This window comes from Heterodontus francisci, chromosome 46 (genome assembly GCF_036365525.1).
Source record: "Heterodontus francisci isolate sHetFra1 chromosome 46, sHetFra1.hap1, whole genome shotgun sequence".
Taxonomy (NCBI): Eukaryota; Metazoa; Chordata; class Chondrichthyes; order Heterodontiformes; family Heterodontidae; genus Heterodontus; species Heterodontus francisci.
Genome location: NC_090416.1, coordinates 7,878,433 through 7,893,910, shown reverse-complemented (window position 1 = coordinate 7,893,910; position 15,478 = coordinate 7,878,433). Strand labels below are relative to the sequence as shown.

The following is a 15,478-nucleotide window of genomic DNA, read 5'->3' as shown; positions in this document are numbered from 1 at the left end:
TACCTTTGATACTTACCCAGCTATTTAGAACAATTCCCTAACAGCAGTGACTCACCAACCAATCACCTTGCAGCTTTCCTGTGACGTCACTGTTGGCTTTTTTTCCCTTCTTTTTTCAAAACTCCGGAGCGCTTGAACAGGTCCGACTGCTCCCACACAGGTCCGACTACTCCCCGCTCCTGAAGGTAAGTGAAGGCCCCAAGCCTCGCGCTGGATTTATCCGCTCCCGGTTCTGGTTGTTTCCACACAGGTCTGACTGCTGTCCGCTCCTGAAGGTAAGTCAGGTCTATATTTGCTCTGCCTTCCAGACTGACTTAATTTCTCTTCTATATTTGACTGTGCATCACCCCCTACTGTACCTCCACTCTGCATCCCATCCCCCCCTGCCAAATTAGTTTAAACACCACCCCCCCAACAGCACTAGCAAACCTCCCAGCAAGGATGTTGGTCCCATGCCGGTTCAGGTGCAACCCGTCCAACTTGTACAAGTGCCACCTTCTCCAGAAACAGACCCAGTGATCCAGGAAACTAAAGCCTTCCCTCCTGCACCGTGTCTCCAGCCACGCATTCAACTGCTCTATCCTCCTATTACTACACTCACTAGCATGTGGCACTGGGAGTAACCCAGAGATTACAACTTTTGAGGCCCTGCTTTTTAATCTGTTACCTAGCTCCCTAAATTCTTGTAGCAGGATCTCATCCCTCTTTCTACCTATGTCGTTGGTACCAATGTGAACCACGACCTCTGACTGTTCACCCTCCCCTTCAGAATGTCCTGCAGCCACTCAGTGACATCCTTGACCCGAGCACCAGGGAGGCAACATACCATCCTGGAGTCATGTTTGGGGCCACAGAAATGCCTATCTCTACCCCTTACAATAGAATCCCCTAGCTCTCCCACGCCTTTTCCTCCCCTCCTGTGCAGCTGAGCCACCCATGGTGCCACGGACTTGGCTCTTGCTGCATTCCCCTGAGAAGCAATCTCCCTCAACAGTATCCAAAGTGGAAAATCTGTTAGATAGGGAGATGGACCTAGGGCACTCCTTCAGTACCTGGCTAGTTCTTCTACTCTGCCTGGTGGTCACCCATTCCCTTTCTGTCTGAGCAGTCTTTACCTGCGGTGCGACCACCTCCCTGCACGTGCTATCCACGATGATCTCAGCCTCGTGGATGCTCCACAGTGTCCCCAGCCACTGCTCCAGATCCGAAATGTGGATTTCGAGCAGCTGCAGCTGGAGACACTTCCTGCACACGTGTTCGCCCTGGACACTGGAAGTGTCCCTGACTTCCCACATTGCACAGGAGGAGCACTCCACGTTGCCGAGCTGCCCTGCCATGACTTACCCTTAATTTACTCTCTTAAATTACTCAAAAATTAGAGACTATTTACACGAGGGACTTTGATTCCCTAAAAACCACTTCTTTCTATATAAAAAAAATGTAATAATTACTAGTAACTATTAATAAATTACACTAATAAAAGAACACACTTTAGTAGTACTAACCATTACACCTAAAAGACAGGTTTTGAGGTTTTTTTAAGAAAAAACTTTCTCTACCCCTGATATTTTTCAGCTATTTAAATGCACTAACAGCTGTTACTTACCCAACCAATCAGCTCAGAGGATTTCCCGTGGTCACTGTAAGTCTTTTTTACCTCTTTTGAAACTCAGCGTGCGGAGACACAGACAGAGCCTGCCGACCGCCGCTGCTCCAGTCTTCAGGTAGGTTGGGAGAACTGTCCCACACACTAGTCAAGCAGCAGCCCGACACAGTCATACTCACGGAATCATACCTTACAGACAATGTCCCAGACTCCACCATCACCATACCCGGGTATGTCCTGTCCCACCAGAAGGACAGACCCAGCAGTGTGGGCGGCACAGTGGTATACTGTCGGGAGGGAGTTGCCCTGGGAGTCCTCAACTTCGACTCCAGACCCCATGAAGTCACATGGTATATCTGGTCAAACATGGGCAAGGAAACCTCCTGCTGATTACCACTTACCGCCCTTCCTCAGCTGACAAATCAGTGCTTCTCCATGATGAACACCACTTGGAGGAAGCACTGAGGGTGGCAAGGGTGCAGAATGTACTCTGTGTGGGGGACATCAATGTCCATCACCAAGAGTGGCTCAACAGGACCATTACTGACCAAGTTGGCCGAGTCCGAAAGGACATAACTGCTAGACTGGGTCTGCGGCAGGTGTTGAGGGAACCACCAAGAGGGAAAAACATACTTGACCTCGTCCTCACCAATCTACCTGTCGCAGATGCATGTGTCCATGAACAAATCGAGCAAAGCAAAACTAGGCATCATGAGGCGCTGTGGGCCATCAGCAGCAGCAGAATTGTACTGAACTACAATCTGTAACCTCATGGCCCGGCATATCCCCCACTCTACCATTACCATCAAGCCAGGGGATCAACCCTGGTTCAAGAAGAGTGCAGGAGGGCATGTCAGGAGCAGCACCAGGCATACCTCAAACTAAGGTGTCAACCTGGTGAAGCAACAACCCAGGACTACTTACACGCCAAACAGCAAAAGCAGCATGCGATAGACAGAGCTAAGCAATCCCATAACCAAAGGATCAGATCCAAGCTCTGCAGTCCTGCCACATCCAGTGGTGAATAGTGGTGGACAATTAAACAACTAATGGGAGGAGGCGTCTCCACAAATATCCCCATCCTCAATGATGGGGGAAGTCCAGCACACCAGTGGCGCAATGGTTAGCACCGCAGCCTCACAGCTCCAGCGACCCGGGTTCAATTCTGGGTACAGCCTGTGTGGAGTTTGCAAGTTCTCCCTGTGTCTGTGTGGGTTTCCTCCGGGTGCTCCGGTTTCCTCCCACATGCCAAAGACTTGCAGGTTGATAGGTAAATTGGCCATTAGCAATTGCCCCTAGTATAGGTAGGTGGTAGGGAAATATAGGGACAGGTGGGGATGCGGCAGGAATATGGAATTAGTGTAGGATTTGTATAAATGGGTGGTTGATGGTCGGCACAGACTCGGTGGGCCGAAGGGCCTGCTTCAGTGCTGTATCTCTAAAAAAACATCAGTGCAAAAGATAAGGCTGAAGCATTTGCAACCATCTTCAGCCAGAAGTGCCGAGTTGATGATCCATCTCAGCCTCCTCCTGAAGTCCCCAGCATCACAGATGCCAGACTTCAGCCAATTCAATTCACTCCGCGTGATATCAAGAAACAACTAAAGGCACTGCAAAGGCTGTAGGCCCTGACAACAATCCTGCAATCGTACTGAAGACCTGTGCTCCAGAACCTGCCGCGTGCCTAGCCAAGCTGTTCCAGTACAGCTACAACACTGGCATCTACCTGGCAATGTGGAAAATTGCCCAGGTATGTCCTGTACACAAAAAGCAGGACAAATCCAACCCGGCCAATTCGCGCCCCATCAGCCTATCTCAATCATCAGTAAAGGTGCCGTCGACAGTGCTGTTAAGCGGCACTCGCTTAGCAATAGCAGTGACACTCAGTTTGGCTTCCGCCAGGGCCACTCAGCTCCTGAACTCATTAGAGCCTTGGTTCAAACGTGGACAAAAGAGTTGAACTCAAGAGGTAAGGTGAGAGTGACTGCCCTTGACATCAAGGCAGCATTTGACCGAGTATAGCATCAAGGAGCCCGAGCAAAATTAGCAATTGGAATCAGTGGAAACCTCTCCGCTGGTTGGAGACATACCTAGTGCAAAGGAAGATGGTTGTGATTGTTGGAGGTCAATCATCTCAGCTCCAGGACATCACTGCAGGAGTTCCTCAGGGTAGTGTCCTAGGCCCAACCATCTTCAGCTGCTTCATCAATAACCTTCCCTCCATCTTAAGGTTAGAAGTGGGGATGTTTGCTGATGATTGCACAATGTACAGCACCATTTGCAACTCCTCAGATACTGAAACAGTCTGTGTAGAAATGCAGCAAGACCTGGACAATATACAGGCTACGGCTGATAAGTGGCAAGTAACATTCGTGCCACACAAGGGTCAGGCAATGACTATTACGAACAAGAGAGAATCTGACCATCTCCCCTTGACATTCAATGGCATTACCATCACTGAATCCCCCATTATCAACATCCTGGGGTTTACCATTGACCAGAAACTGAACTGGAGTAGCCATATAAATACCGTGGCCACAAAAGCAGTTCAGCGGCTAGGAATCCTGAGGTGAGTAACTCACCTCCTGTCTCCCCAAAGCCTGTCCACCATCGACAAGGCACAAGTCAGGAGTGTGATGGAATACTCTCCACTTGCCTGGATGAGTGCAGCTCCAATAACACAAGAAGATCGACACCATCCAGGACAAAGCAGCCCCCTTAATTGGCACCCCATCCTCAAATATTCACTCCCTCCACCACCGATGCACAGTGGCAGCAGTGTGTACCATCTTCAAGATGCACTGCAGCAACTCACCAAGCTTCCTTCAACACCACCTTCCAAACCCGCGACCTCTACCACCTAGAAGGACAAGGGCAGCAGATGCATGGGAACACCACCACCTACAAGTTCCCCTCCAAGCCACAAACCATGCTGACTTGGAGTCATATCACCGTGACTTCACTGTTGCTGGGTCAAAATCCTGGAACTCACTCCTAACATCACCCCAAGAACTGCAGCGGTTCAAGAAGGTAGCTCACCATCACCTTCTCAAGGGCAATTAGGTATGGGCAATAAATGCTGGACTAGCCAGCGATGCCTACATTCCCTGAATGAATAAAAAAAACAATCATTTAGTCGTGCAGAACTTGAATATTGCTGAAAATAGAGACATGTGAAAATTACATAACATGTAAAATTAAAGCGCATGGGATTGGGGGTAGTGTATTGCGATGGATAGAAAATTGGTTGGCAGACAGGAAACAAAGAGTAGGGATAAATGGGTCTTTTTCCGAATGGCAGGCAGTGACTAGTTGGGTACCGCAGGGATCGGTGCTAGGACCCCAGCTAGTCACAATATACATTAATGATTTAGATGAGGGAACTAAATGTAATATCTCCAAATTTTCAGATGACATAAAACCGGGTGGGAGGGTGAGTTGTGAGGAGGATGCAGAGAGGCTTCAGGGTAATTTGGACAAGTGGGCTAATACATGGCCGATGCAGTATAATGTGGATAAATGTGAGGTTATCCACTTTCGTAGCAAAAACAGGAAGGCAGATTATTATCTGAATGGCTATAAACTGAGAGAGGGGAATATGCAGCGAGACCTGGGTGTTCTCGTACACCAGTCGCTGAAGGTAAGCATGCAGGTGCAACAGGCGGTAAAAAAGGCAAATGGTATGTTGGCCTTCATAGCGAGAGGATTCGAGTACAGAAGCAGGGATGTCTTGCTGCAATTATACAGGGCCTTGACGAGGCCACACCTGGAATATTGTGTGCCGTTTTGGTCTCCTTATCTGAGGAAGGATGTTCTTGCTACAGAGGGAGTGCAGCAAAGGTTTACCAGACTGATTCCTGGGATGACGTATGAGGAGAGATTGAGTCGGTTAGGATTATATTCGCTGGAGTTCAGAAGAGTGAGGGGGGAATCTCAAAGAAACCTATAAAATTCGAACAGGACTTGACAGGGTAGATGCAGGAAGGATGTTCCCGATGATGGGGGAGTCCAGAACCAGGGGTCATAGTCTAAGGATACGGGGCAAACCTTTCAGGACTGAGATGAGGAGAAATTTCTTCACCCAGAGGGTGGTGAGCCTGTGGAATTCACTACCACAGAAAGCAGTTGAGGCCAAAACATTGTATGCTTTTAAGAAGGAGTTAGATATAGCTCTTGGATCTAAAGGGATCAAAGGGTATGGGGCGAAAGCCACAACAGGCTACTGAGTTGGATGATCAGCCATGATCATAATGAATGGCGGAGCAGGCTCGAAGGGCCGAATGGCCTACTCCTGCTCCTATTTTCTATGTTTCTATGTTGTTTTTCCTACATTGGTATTCTTGGAGATTGTCCTGATGAGTGCAGGATGAAAAGCTTCAACAACATGTCTCTATTTTCAGCAAATCTCAAAACAAAACTTGTGGAAAGGATGTAGATGAACAAATTTGCAAGGAAATTACAGAGAGCTGCTAGAATTATAGAGTAGTTATAATGGGGGACTTTAATTATCTGGATATAGACTGGGAAACGAGTAGTGAAAATGGCGGAGAGGGGCAAGAGTCCCTAGAGTGTGTTCAGGGAAATTTTCTACAGTGTATCTTTCCGGTCCAATGAGAAAGGAGGCACTGCGAGACCTGGTTGTTGGGAATGAGGTGGGCCAGATGGATCAAATATCAGTCACAGAACATTTCGGGGACAGTGATCATTGTATCATGAGGTTTACATTGGCAATGGGACAGGACAAAGAACAATCTAAAGTAAGAATAATTAACTGGCAGAAAGCCAATATCAATGGGGTAAGAATGGATCTGGGCCGAATAAATTGGAATCAAAGGTTGGAAGGGAAAACAGTGGCTGAACAATGGGCTACCTTCAAAGAAGAGATAGTTCGGGCACAGTAAAGGTATGTTCCCTTGAAGGAGAAAGATAGGGCAAACAAATCCAAAGCTCCTTTGATGACAAAACAGATAGAGCTGAAGAGGAAGAAGAAATAGTTTGCGTATGACAGATGTCAGGTAGATAATACAATGTAGAACCAGGCTGAATATAGAAGGTTCAGAGGGGAAGTGAAAAAGAAAATAAGAGAAGCAAAGAGAGAGTATGAAAAGAGACTGGCAGCTAACATAAAAGGGAATCCCAAAGTCTTCTATAGGCATATAAATAGTAAAAAGGTGGTGTCATGGTCTTGTAGTTTTTTTTCCAGGAATATGCGGTTTGCCTTTAAGGCTTGCAAAGGATCGGTGCTGCTTTAAGAAACAGGAAGCCTCAGGAGTTAGAGAAAATGCATTTTCAGTTGCCGTTGGATACAACCATTTGGAGATTGCGATTCGAAGGGTGCATGCTCATTACCATGGATATAGCCACTTGGAGTGAGTATCCAGCGATACATTTGTTACAATTCAATTTTGAACTGGCTTTTTAGTTGAAGAGTTTGTTCTAACAGAACACAGACAGAGGACACAGGCAGCTGTGGTGTTAGCACCTGAAAAAAAGCTCTCAACCATTTAAACTGAAGGAAGAGAAATTTAGTCTGTTTTAATTAATATCTCTCAAAATTCTAAAAAAGTCAAGTCAAAACAGGGATCTCTGATAATTTGAACTGAAGGAAGGGAAGTTAGACTGTGGCAATCTTTTATCCCTCAAAAACTCTGAAGCCAGATTGATTCTACTGAAAGTGTTTGCAAGGTAAGGGGCAGGAGGTTGAGAGGGGATTTGAAGAAAAATGTTTTCACCCAGAGGGTGGTTGGAATCTGGAATGCACTGCCTGAAAAGGTGGCAGAGGCAGGAACCCTCACAACATTTAAGAAATATTTAGATGAGCACTTGAAACGCCAAAGCATACAAGGGTCCGGGCCAAGTGCTGGAAAATGAGATTAGAATAGTTAGGTGCTTGATGGCCGTCACGGACACGATGGGCCGAAGGGCCTGTTGTTACTTATTGAAATTTGCTGGAGAAGTAAAGCACCACTTACTGCTGGTATTACACGACGGACTGTTGTACTGTGGAAGAACCTTTCGTTCTCCATCAGACGGCGGTGAAGACTTCAAGCAACATTGGACTGTAAATTTGCAAGGACTCTTTTTTACTATTTTAAATGTTGTTTATATCTTCATAGTGTTTAAGAACTTAGTTCTTCTAATTAAAGAGTTAATTTGTTGATTTAAAGACACCTGGTTTGGTTGGCCTCATTCAGGGGGTTTAATAGATGGTACAATTTGGCTGGGTCTTTCTTTAATTTGGAAAGTTTAAATTGATAAGCATCTATGGAGAGACGGGATTGGATTAACAGTGCGTTTCTCCCACCACAATCAGAATTGTATATTTTGATTGGGGGCTTTGACTGGAGCAGTCGGTCGTAACAGTGGTAAAAGGTAGAGTAGAGCCAATTAGAGACCAAAAGAGGAATTTACACATGGAAGTAAGGGATATAGCTGAGGTATTAAATGAATACTTTGCATCTGTCTTTACCAAAGAAGATGCTACCCAGGCCACGGTGAAAGAGGAGGTACGTAATGCACTCGAAGGATTTAAAATTGATAAGGAGGAGACAGTAGATAGGCTGTTTATACTTAAAGTTAATAATACACCAGGGCCAGATGAGAGGCATCCAAGGATACTGAGGGAAGTGAGAGTGGAAATTGCAGAGGCACTGGCCATAATTTTCCAGTCTTTCTTAGATTCGGGGTGGTGCCAGAGGACTGGAGAATTGCAGATGTTACACCTTTGTTCAAAAAAGGATGTAAAGATAAGCCCAGCAACGACAGGCCAGTCAGTTTAACTTTGGTGGTGGGGAAACTTCCAGAAACAATAATCCAGGACAAAGTTAATAGTCACATGGACAAATTCGGGTTAATTAAGGAAATTAATTAAGGGAAAATCATGTTTAACTAACTTGCTTGAGTTTTTTGAAGAGGTAACCGAGAGGGTTGATGAGGGCAATGCTGTTGATATGGTGTACATGGACTTTCAAAAGGTATTTAACACAGTGCCACATAACAGACTTGTGAGCAAAGTTGTAGCTCATGGATTAAAAGGGACAGTGGCAACATGGATACAAAATTGGCTGAGGAAACAGAGTAGTAGTTAATGGATGTTTTTTTCGGCTGGGAGGAAGGTTTGTAGTGGAGTTCCACAGGGGTCAGTGAGACCCTTGCTCTTCCTGATGTATATTGACTGAAGACCGAGTATAATTTCAAAATTTGCAGATGATACAAAACTTGAACATGTGAACTGTGATCAAGATGGTATAGAACTTCAAATTGACGTAGACAATTGGCAGATGAGGTTCAATGCAGAGAAATGGGAAGTGGTTCATTTTGGTAGGAAGGACATGGAGAGACAATATAAAATAAAGGGTACAATTCTAAAGGGGGTGCAGGAACAGAGTATCTATGTGCATGAATCATTGAAGGTGGCCGATCTGGTTGAGAGAGCAGTCAATAAAACATACGGTATTCTAGGCTTTATTAATAGGCACTCTGAGTACAAGAGCAAGGAGGTTATGTTGAACTTGTATAAGAAAGGCACTAGTTTGGAGTATTGCGTCCAGTACTGGGCGCTGCATTTCAGGAAAGATGTGAAAGCAATGGAGAGAGTGCAGAAAAGATTCACGAGAATGCTGCCAGGGATGAAGAATTTCATTTCCAAAGATAGATTTGAGAAGTTGGGACTGTTTTCTTGGAGGAGGGAAGGCTGAGAGGAGGTGGGATGGAGGTATTCAAAATCATGGACAGAGTGGATAGGGAGAAACTGTTCCCACTCGTCAAAGGATCAGGAATGAGAGGGCACAGATTTAAGATAGCTGGCAAAAGCAGCAATGGCGACAAGAGGAAAAACTTTTTTTCATGCAGCGAGTGGTTAGGATTTGGAATGTACTGCCAGAGAGTGTGGTGGAGGCAGATTCAATCGAGGCATTCAAGAGGGAATTAAATACTTGCTCGAAAAGGAAGAATGTTTATGGGTATAAAGCGGAGCAATGTCACCAAGCTCATTCGGAGAGCCAGTGCAAACACGATGGGCTGAATGGCCTCTTTCTGTGCTGTAACAATTTTGAGCTTTACAGCCTTCTGAACTCAACACTGACTTCAACAATTTCAGATCAAAATCAGGTACACATTTTTTTTCCGACAGCAACTTTAGTAATGATTCTGCTGTTGCTATTTACCAAGCCTCCAGACTCATCCTTAGGACAAATGGTGAGAATAAAATCAGTGATTTTTCTCTCCTGGTCAATGGGCCCTTGAAACCCCGCCCACTCTCGGCGTCACCAAGATGGACGCGCATGCGCTCTGCTTCCCCGCTCAATTAAGATGGCGGCTGTTAACCGGAGCGCGACTCTGGGAAAAAGACCCGGGAGTTACAGACATGGGACCTAGTGGTTCTTATTCGGGGCGTGCGGTCTACACCAGGTAGTTCTGTAGCCTTCCCGCCCACCCGCCGCCTCCATTCCTCCCCTGCGCCCCACCGCCTCTCACCTGCTGCAAAAGCGGCTCCAGCACTCGCATAGCCCCGATCAAAGTGACACTGCGCATGCTCCAGATCCAATGCAGCACTGCGGCTGCGCTCCAGTAAAGTGACTAGGGCAGATTCACCTCCGTGGGGAATGCTGGGTAATGGTCCCGCCATTGAAAGCACCAATTCCCAGAATCATACAATCGTTCCGGCACAGCTGGCGGCCATTCGGTCTATTGTGCCGTGCCGGATGTAGACAAGAGCAACTTACCTGGTCCCACTCCCCTACCCTTTCCCCATAGCTATGCAATTTTTTTCTCTTCTGATAAATATCCAATTCCCTCTTGAAGGCCTCGGTTGAATCTGCCTCCTCAACACTATGAGGTAGTGCATTCCAGATCCAAACCACTCGCAGCATGGAAGAGATTTTCATCATGTCGCTATTGCGTCTTTTGCTAATCACCTTAAGTTGGTGTCCTCTGGTTCTCAATCCTTCACCAACAGAAACAGTTTCTTTCTCATGATTTTGAACTCCTATATCAAATCGCCTCTCAATCTTCTCTTCCGAAGGTGAACAGCCCCAGCTTCTCCAATTTATCCACGTAACTGAAGTTCCTCATCCCTGGAATCATTCTCATGAATCTTTTCTGCACCTTCTCTAATGCCTTTACATCCCTCCTCAACTGTGGTGCCTACAATTACATGGAATAGTGCAGTTGAAGCCGAACAGTGCTTTATACATGTTCATCGTAATTTCCTCGCTTTTGTACTTTATGCCTCTATTTATAAAGCTGTATGCTTTATGAATGGCTTTCTCAAACTGCCCTGCCACCTTCAATGATTTGTGCACATATACCCCAAGGTCACTCTGCTCCTGCACCCTCTTTAGAATTGTGCATTTTACTTTATATTTCCTCTCCTCATTGTTCCTACCAAAATGAATTACTCCACACTTCTTAGACTGGAGCAGCAGCAGTCAACGGCAGATCCGGAGCAGGACCTGTGAAAATAAAGAGCGAGGCTCAAGGCCCTTACCTACCTTAGACTGGAGCAGTGGCAGTCGGCGGCGGGCTCTCGAACTGTGTCAGCATGCGCTGGGTTTCAAAAGAGGAAAAAAACTACAAATGGCATGACGGTAGATCTTAAGTAACAGCTGTTATTAGCTGTAAACAGCTTAAAACATCAGGGGGGAAAACAATCTTTTTCGCTGATGATTGCACAATGTTCAGCACCATTCACAACTCCTTAGATACTGAAACAGTCCGTGCAGAAATGCAGCAAGACATGGACTGGAGAGGATGTTTTCTGTTGTATGTGAGTACAGAACTAGGGGGACACTGTTTTAAAATTAGGCATTGCCCTTTTAGGACAGACATGAGGAGAAGTTTTTTTTCTCTCAGAGGGTTGTGCCACTTTGGGACTCTTTGCCTCAGAAGGTGGCGGATGCGGGGACATTGAATATTTTTAAGGCAGCGATAGGCAAGGGAATCAAGGGTTATCGGGGGTAGATGGGAGTGTGGGATTCGAAACACAAGCAGATCAGCCATGATCTTATTGAATGATGGAGCAGGCCCGAGGGGCCGCATGTCCTACTTCTGCCCCTAATTCATATGCTCGTATGTTCGTAAGAGGTAGTTGAGACAATGGATGGGTTAAAAATTGATAAAAAGGAGGTAATACAAAGTCTAGCTGTACTTAAAGTTGTTAAGTCACCAGGACCGGATGGGATGCATCCAAGAATACTGAGGGCAGTAAGGGTGGAAATTGAGGAGGCACTGGTCATAATCTTCTAATTCTCCTTCGATCCAGAAGTGGTGCCAGAGGACTGGAGAACTGCAAATATGACACCTTTTTTCAAAAAAGTGTGTGGGATCAGCCAACACCTACAGACCAGTTAGTTTAACTTCGGTGGTAGGATGCATTTTGAAATGATAATCCGGGATAAAATTAACGTCACATGAACATATGTGGACTAATTAAGGAAAGCCAGCATGGATTTGTTCAGGGGATATCGGATTTAAGAAACTTGATTGCGGTTTTTAATGGGGTAACAGAAAGGGTTGATGAGGATTTCAGATATCTGGACCATTAGGATCTCTTCAGGGACAGATGGGGCCTGTACAAGAAGGACGTGTTGCATCTAAGCTGGAGGGGCACAAATATCCTGGCTGCGAGGTTTGCGAGCGTCACTCGAGAGGGTTTAAACAAGTGTGGCAGGGGGGTGGGAACCAAAGCAGTAGGACAGCAAGTGAAATAAATGAGGAGGAACTAGTAAGGCCAGTAAGACTAAGAGGAAGAGCAGGCAGGGGGATGTTACGGAAGCACAGTGGGACTGGTGGTCTGAAGTGCATTTGTTTCAATGCGAGAAGTATAACAGGTAAGGCAGATGAACTTAGAGCTTGGATTAGTGCTTGGAACGATGATGTTGTTGCTATTACAGAGACTTGGTTGAGGGAAGGACAGAATTTGCAGCTAAATGTTCCAGGATTTAGAAGCTTCAGGCGGGATAGGGGGAGATGTAAAAGGGGTGGGGGAGTTGCATTACTTGTGAAGGAGAATATCACAGCTGTACTGCGGGAGGACACCTCGGAGGGGTTGTGTAGCGAGGCAATATGGGTGGAGCTCAGGAATAGGAAGGGTGCAGTCATGATGTTGGGGGTTTTCTACAGGCCTCCCAACAGCCAGCGGGAGGTAGAGGAGCAGATATGTAGACAGATTTTGGAAAGATGTAAAGGTAACAGGGTTGTAGTGGTGGGTGATTTTAACTTCCCCTGTATTGACAGGGACTCACTTCGTGCTTGGGGCTTGGATGGGGCAGCATTTGTAAGGAGCATCCAGGAGGGCTTCTTGAAACAATATGGAGATAGTCCAACTAGGGATAGGGCTGTACTGGACCTGGTATTGGGGAATGAGCCCGGCCAGGTGGTCGAAGTTTCAGTAGGGGAGCATTTCGGGAACAGTGACCATAATTCCATAAGTTTTAAGGTACTTGTGGATAAGGATAAGAGTAGTCCTCGGGTGAAGGTGCTAAATTGGGGGACGGCTAATTATAACAATATTACGCAAGAACTGAAGAATTTAGATTGGGGGCGGCTGTTTGAGGGTAAATCAACATCTGACATGTGGGAGTCTTTCAGATGTCAGTTGATTTGAATCCAGGACCGGCATGTTCCTGTGAGGAAGAAGGATAAGTTTGGCAAGTTTCAGGAACCTTGCATAATGCGGGATATTATGAGCCGAGTCAAAAAGTAAAAAGAAGCATTCATAAAGGCTGGAAGGCAAGGAACAGACGAATCCCTTGAGGAATATAAAGACAGTAGGAATGAACTTAAGCAGGGAGTCAGGAGGGCTAAAAGGGGTCATGAAAAGTCATTGGCAAACAGGATTAAGGATAATCCCAAGGCTTTTTATACGTAGATAAAGAGCAAGAGGGTAACCAGGGAAAGGGTTGGCCCACTCAAGGACAGAGAAGGGAATCTATGTGTGGAGCCAGAGGAAATGGGCGAGGTACTAAATGAGTACTTTGCATCAGTATTCACCAAAGAGAAGGACTTGGTGGATCATGAGCCTAGGGAAGGGAGTGCAGATAGTCTCAGTCATCTCATTATCAAAAAGGAGGAGGTGTTGGGTGTCTTGCAAAGAATTAAGGGAGGTAAGTCCCCAGGGCCTGATGGGATCTACCCCAGAATACTAAGGGAGGCAAGGGAAGAAATTGCTGGGACCTTGACATAAATCTTTACATCCTCATTGGCTACAGGGAGGTCCCAGAGGACTGGAGAATAGCCAATGTTGTTCCTTTGTTTAAGAAGGGTAGCAAGGATAATCCAGGAAATTATAGGCCAGTGAGCCTTACGTCAGTGGTAGGGAAATTATGAGAGAGGATTCTTCGGGACAGGATTTACTCCCATTCGGAAACAAACAAACTTATTCGCGAGAGGCAGCATGGTTTTATGAAGGGGAGGAAGTGTCTCACGAATTTGATTGAGTTTTTTGAGGAAGTGACAAAGATGATTGATGAAGGAAGGGCAGTGGATGCTATGGACCTGGACTTCAGTAAAGCCTTTCACAAGGTCCCTCATGGCAGACTGGTACAAAAGGTGAAGTCACGCGGGATCAAAGGGGAGCTCGCAAGATGGATAAAGAACTGGCTCAGCCATGGAAGACAGAGGGTCGCAGTGGAAAGGTGCTTTTCTGAATGGAGGGATAGAACATAGAACATTACAGCGCAGTACAGGCCCTTTGGACCTCGATGTTGCGCCGACCTGTGAAACCATCTGACCTACACTATTCCATTTTCATCCATATGTCTATCCAATGACCACTGAAATGCCCTTAAAGTTGGCGAGTCTACTACTGTTGCAGGCAGGGCATTCCACGCCCCTACTACTCTGAGTAAAGAAACTACCTCTGACATCTGTCCTATATCTATCACCCCTCAACTTAAAGCTATGTCCCCTCGTGTTTGCCATCACCATCCGAGGAAAAAGACTCTCACTATCCACCCTATCTAACCCTCTGATTATCTTATATGTCTCTATTAAGTCACCTCTCCTCCTCCTTCTCTCATACGAAAACAACCTCAAGTCCCTCAGCCTTTCCTCATAAGACCTTCCCTCCGTACCAGGCAACATCCTAGTAAATCTCCTCTGCACCCTTTCCAAAGCTTCCACATCCTTCCTATAATGCGGTGACCAGAACTGCACACAATACTCCAGGTGCGGCCGCACCAGAGTTTTGTACAGCTGCAGCATGACCTCGTGGTTCCGAAACTCGATCCCCCTACTAATAAAAGCTAACACACCATATGCCTTCTTAACAGCCCTATTAACCTGGGTGGCAACTTTCAGGGATTTATGTACCTGGGCACCAAGACCTCTCTGCTCATCTACACTACCAAGAATCTTCCCATTAGCCCAGTACTCTGCATTCCTGTTACTCCTTCCAAAGTGAATCACCTCACACTTTTCCGCATTAAACTCCATTTGCCATCTCTCAGCCCAGCTCTGCAGCCTATCTATGTCCCTCTGTACCCTACAACATCCTTCAGCACTATCCACAACTCCACCGACCTTCGTGTCATCTGCAAATTTAATAACCCACCCTTCTACACCCTCATCCAGGTCATTTATAAAAATGACAAACAGCAGTGGCCCCAAAGCAGATCCTTGCAGTACACCACTAGTAACTAAACTCCAGGATGAACATTTGCCATCAACCACCACCCTCTGTCTTCTTTCAGCTAGCCAATTTCTGATCCAAAGCACTAAATCACCTTCAATCCCATACTTCTGTATTTTCTGCAATCGCCTACCATGGGGAACCTTATCAAATGCCTTCCTGAAATCCATATGCACCACATCCATGGCTTTACCCTCATCCACCTGTTTGGTCACCTTCTCAAAAAACTCAATAAGGTTTGT

General features: G+C 46.2%; 1 protein-coding gene across 2 annotated transcripts in view; it reads right to left on the bottom strand.

The window, feature by feature from the left end:
• LOC137356814 (zinc finger protein ZFP2-like) overlaps positions 1-10,116 on the bottom strand; it is a 468,683-nt gene extending 458,567 nt beyond the window's left edge. The window contains exon 1 of one of the 2 annotated variants that reach the window (XM_068022606.1): positions 10,082-10,116. The gene's annotated coding sequence lies outside the window, so the exon portion shown is untranslated. Of the gene's footprint in view, positions 1-4,421; positions 4,497-10,081 lie in introns of those variants that run through there. The other variant, XM_068022607.1, reaches the window with a different exon arrangement.
• Positions 10,117-15,478: the final 5,362 nt, after the last annotated feature.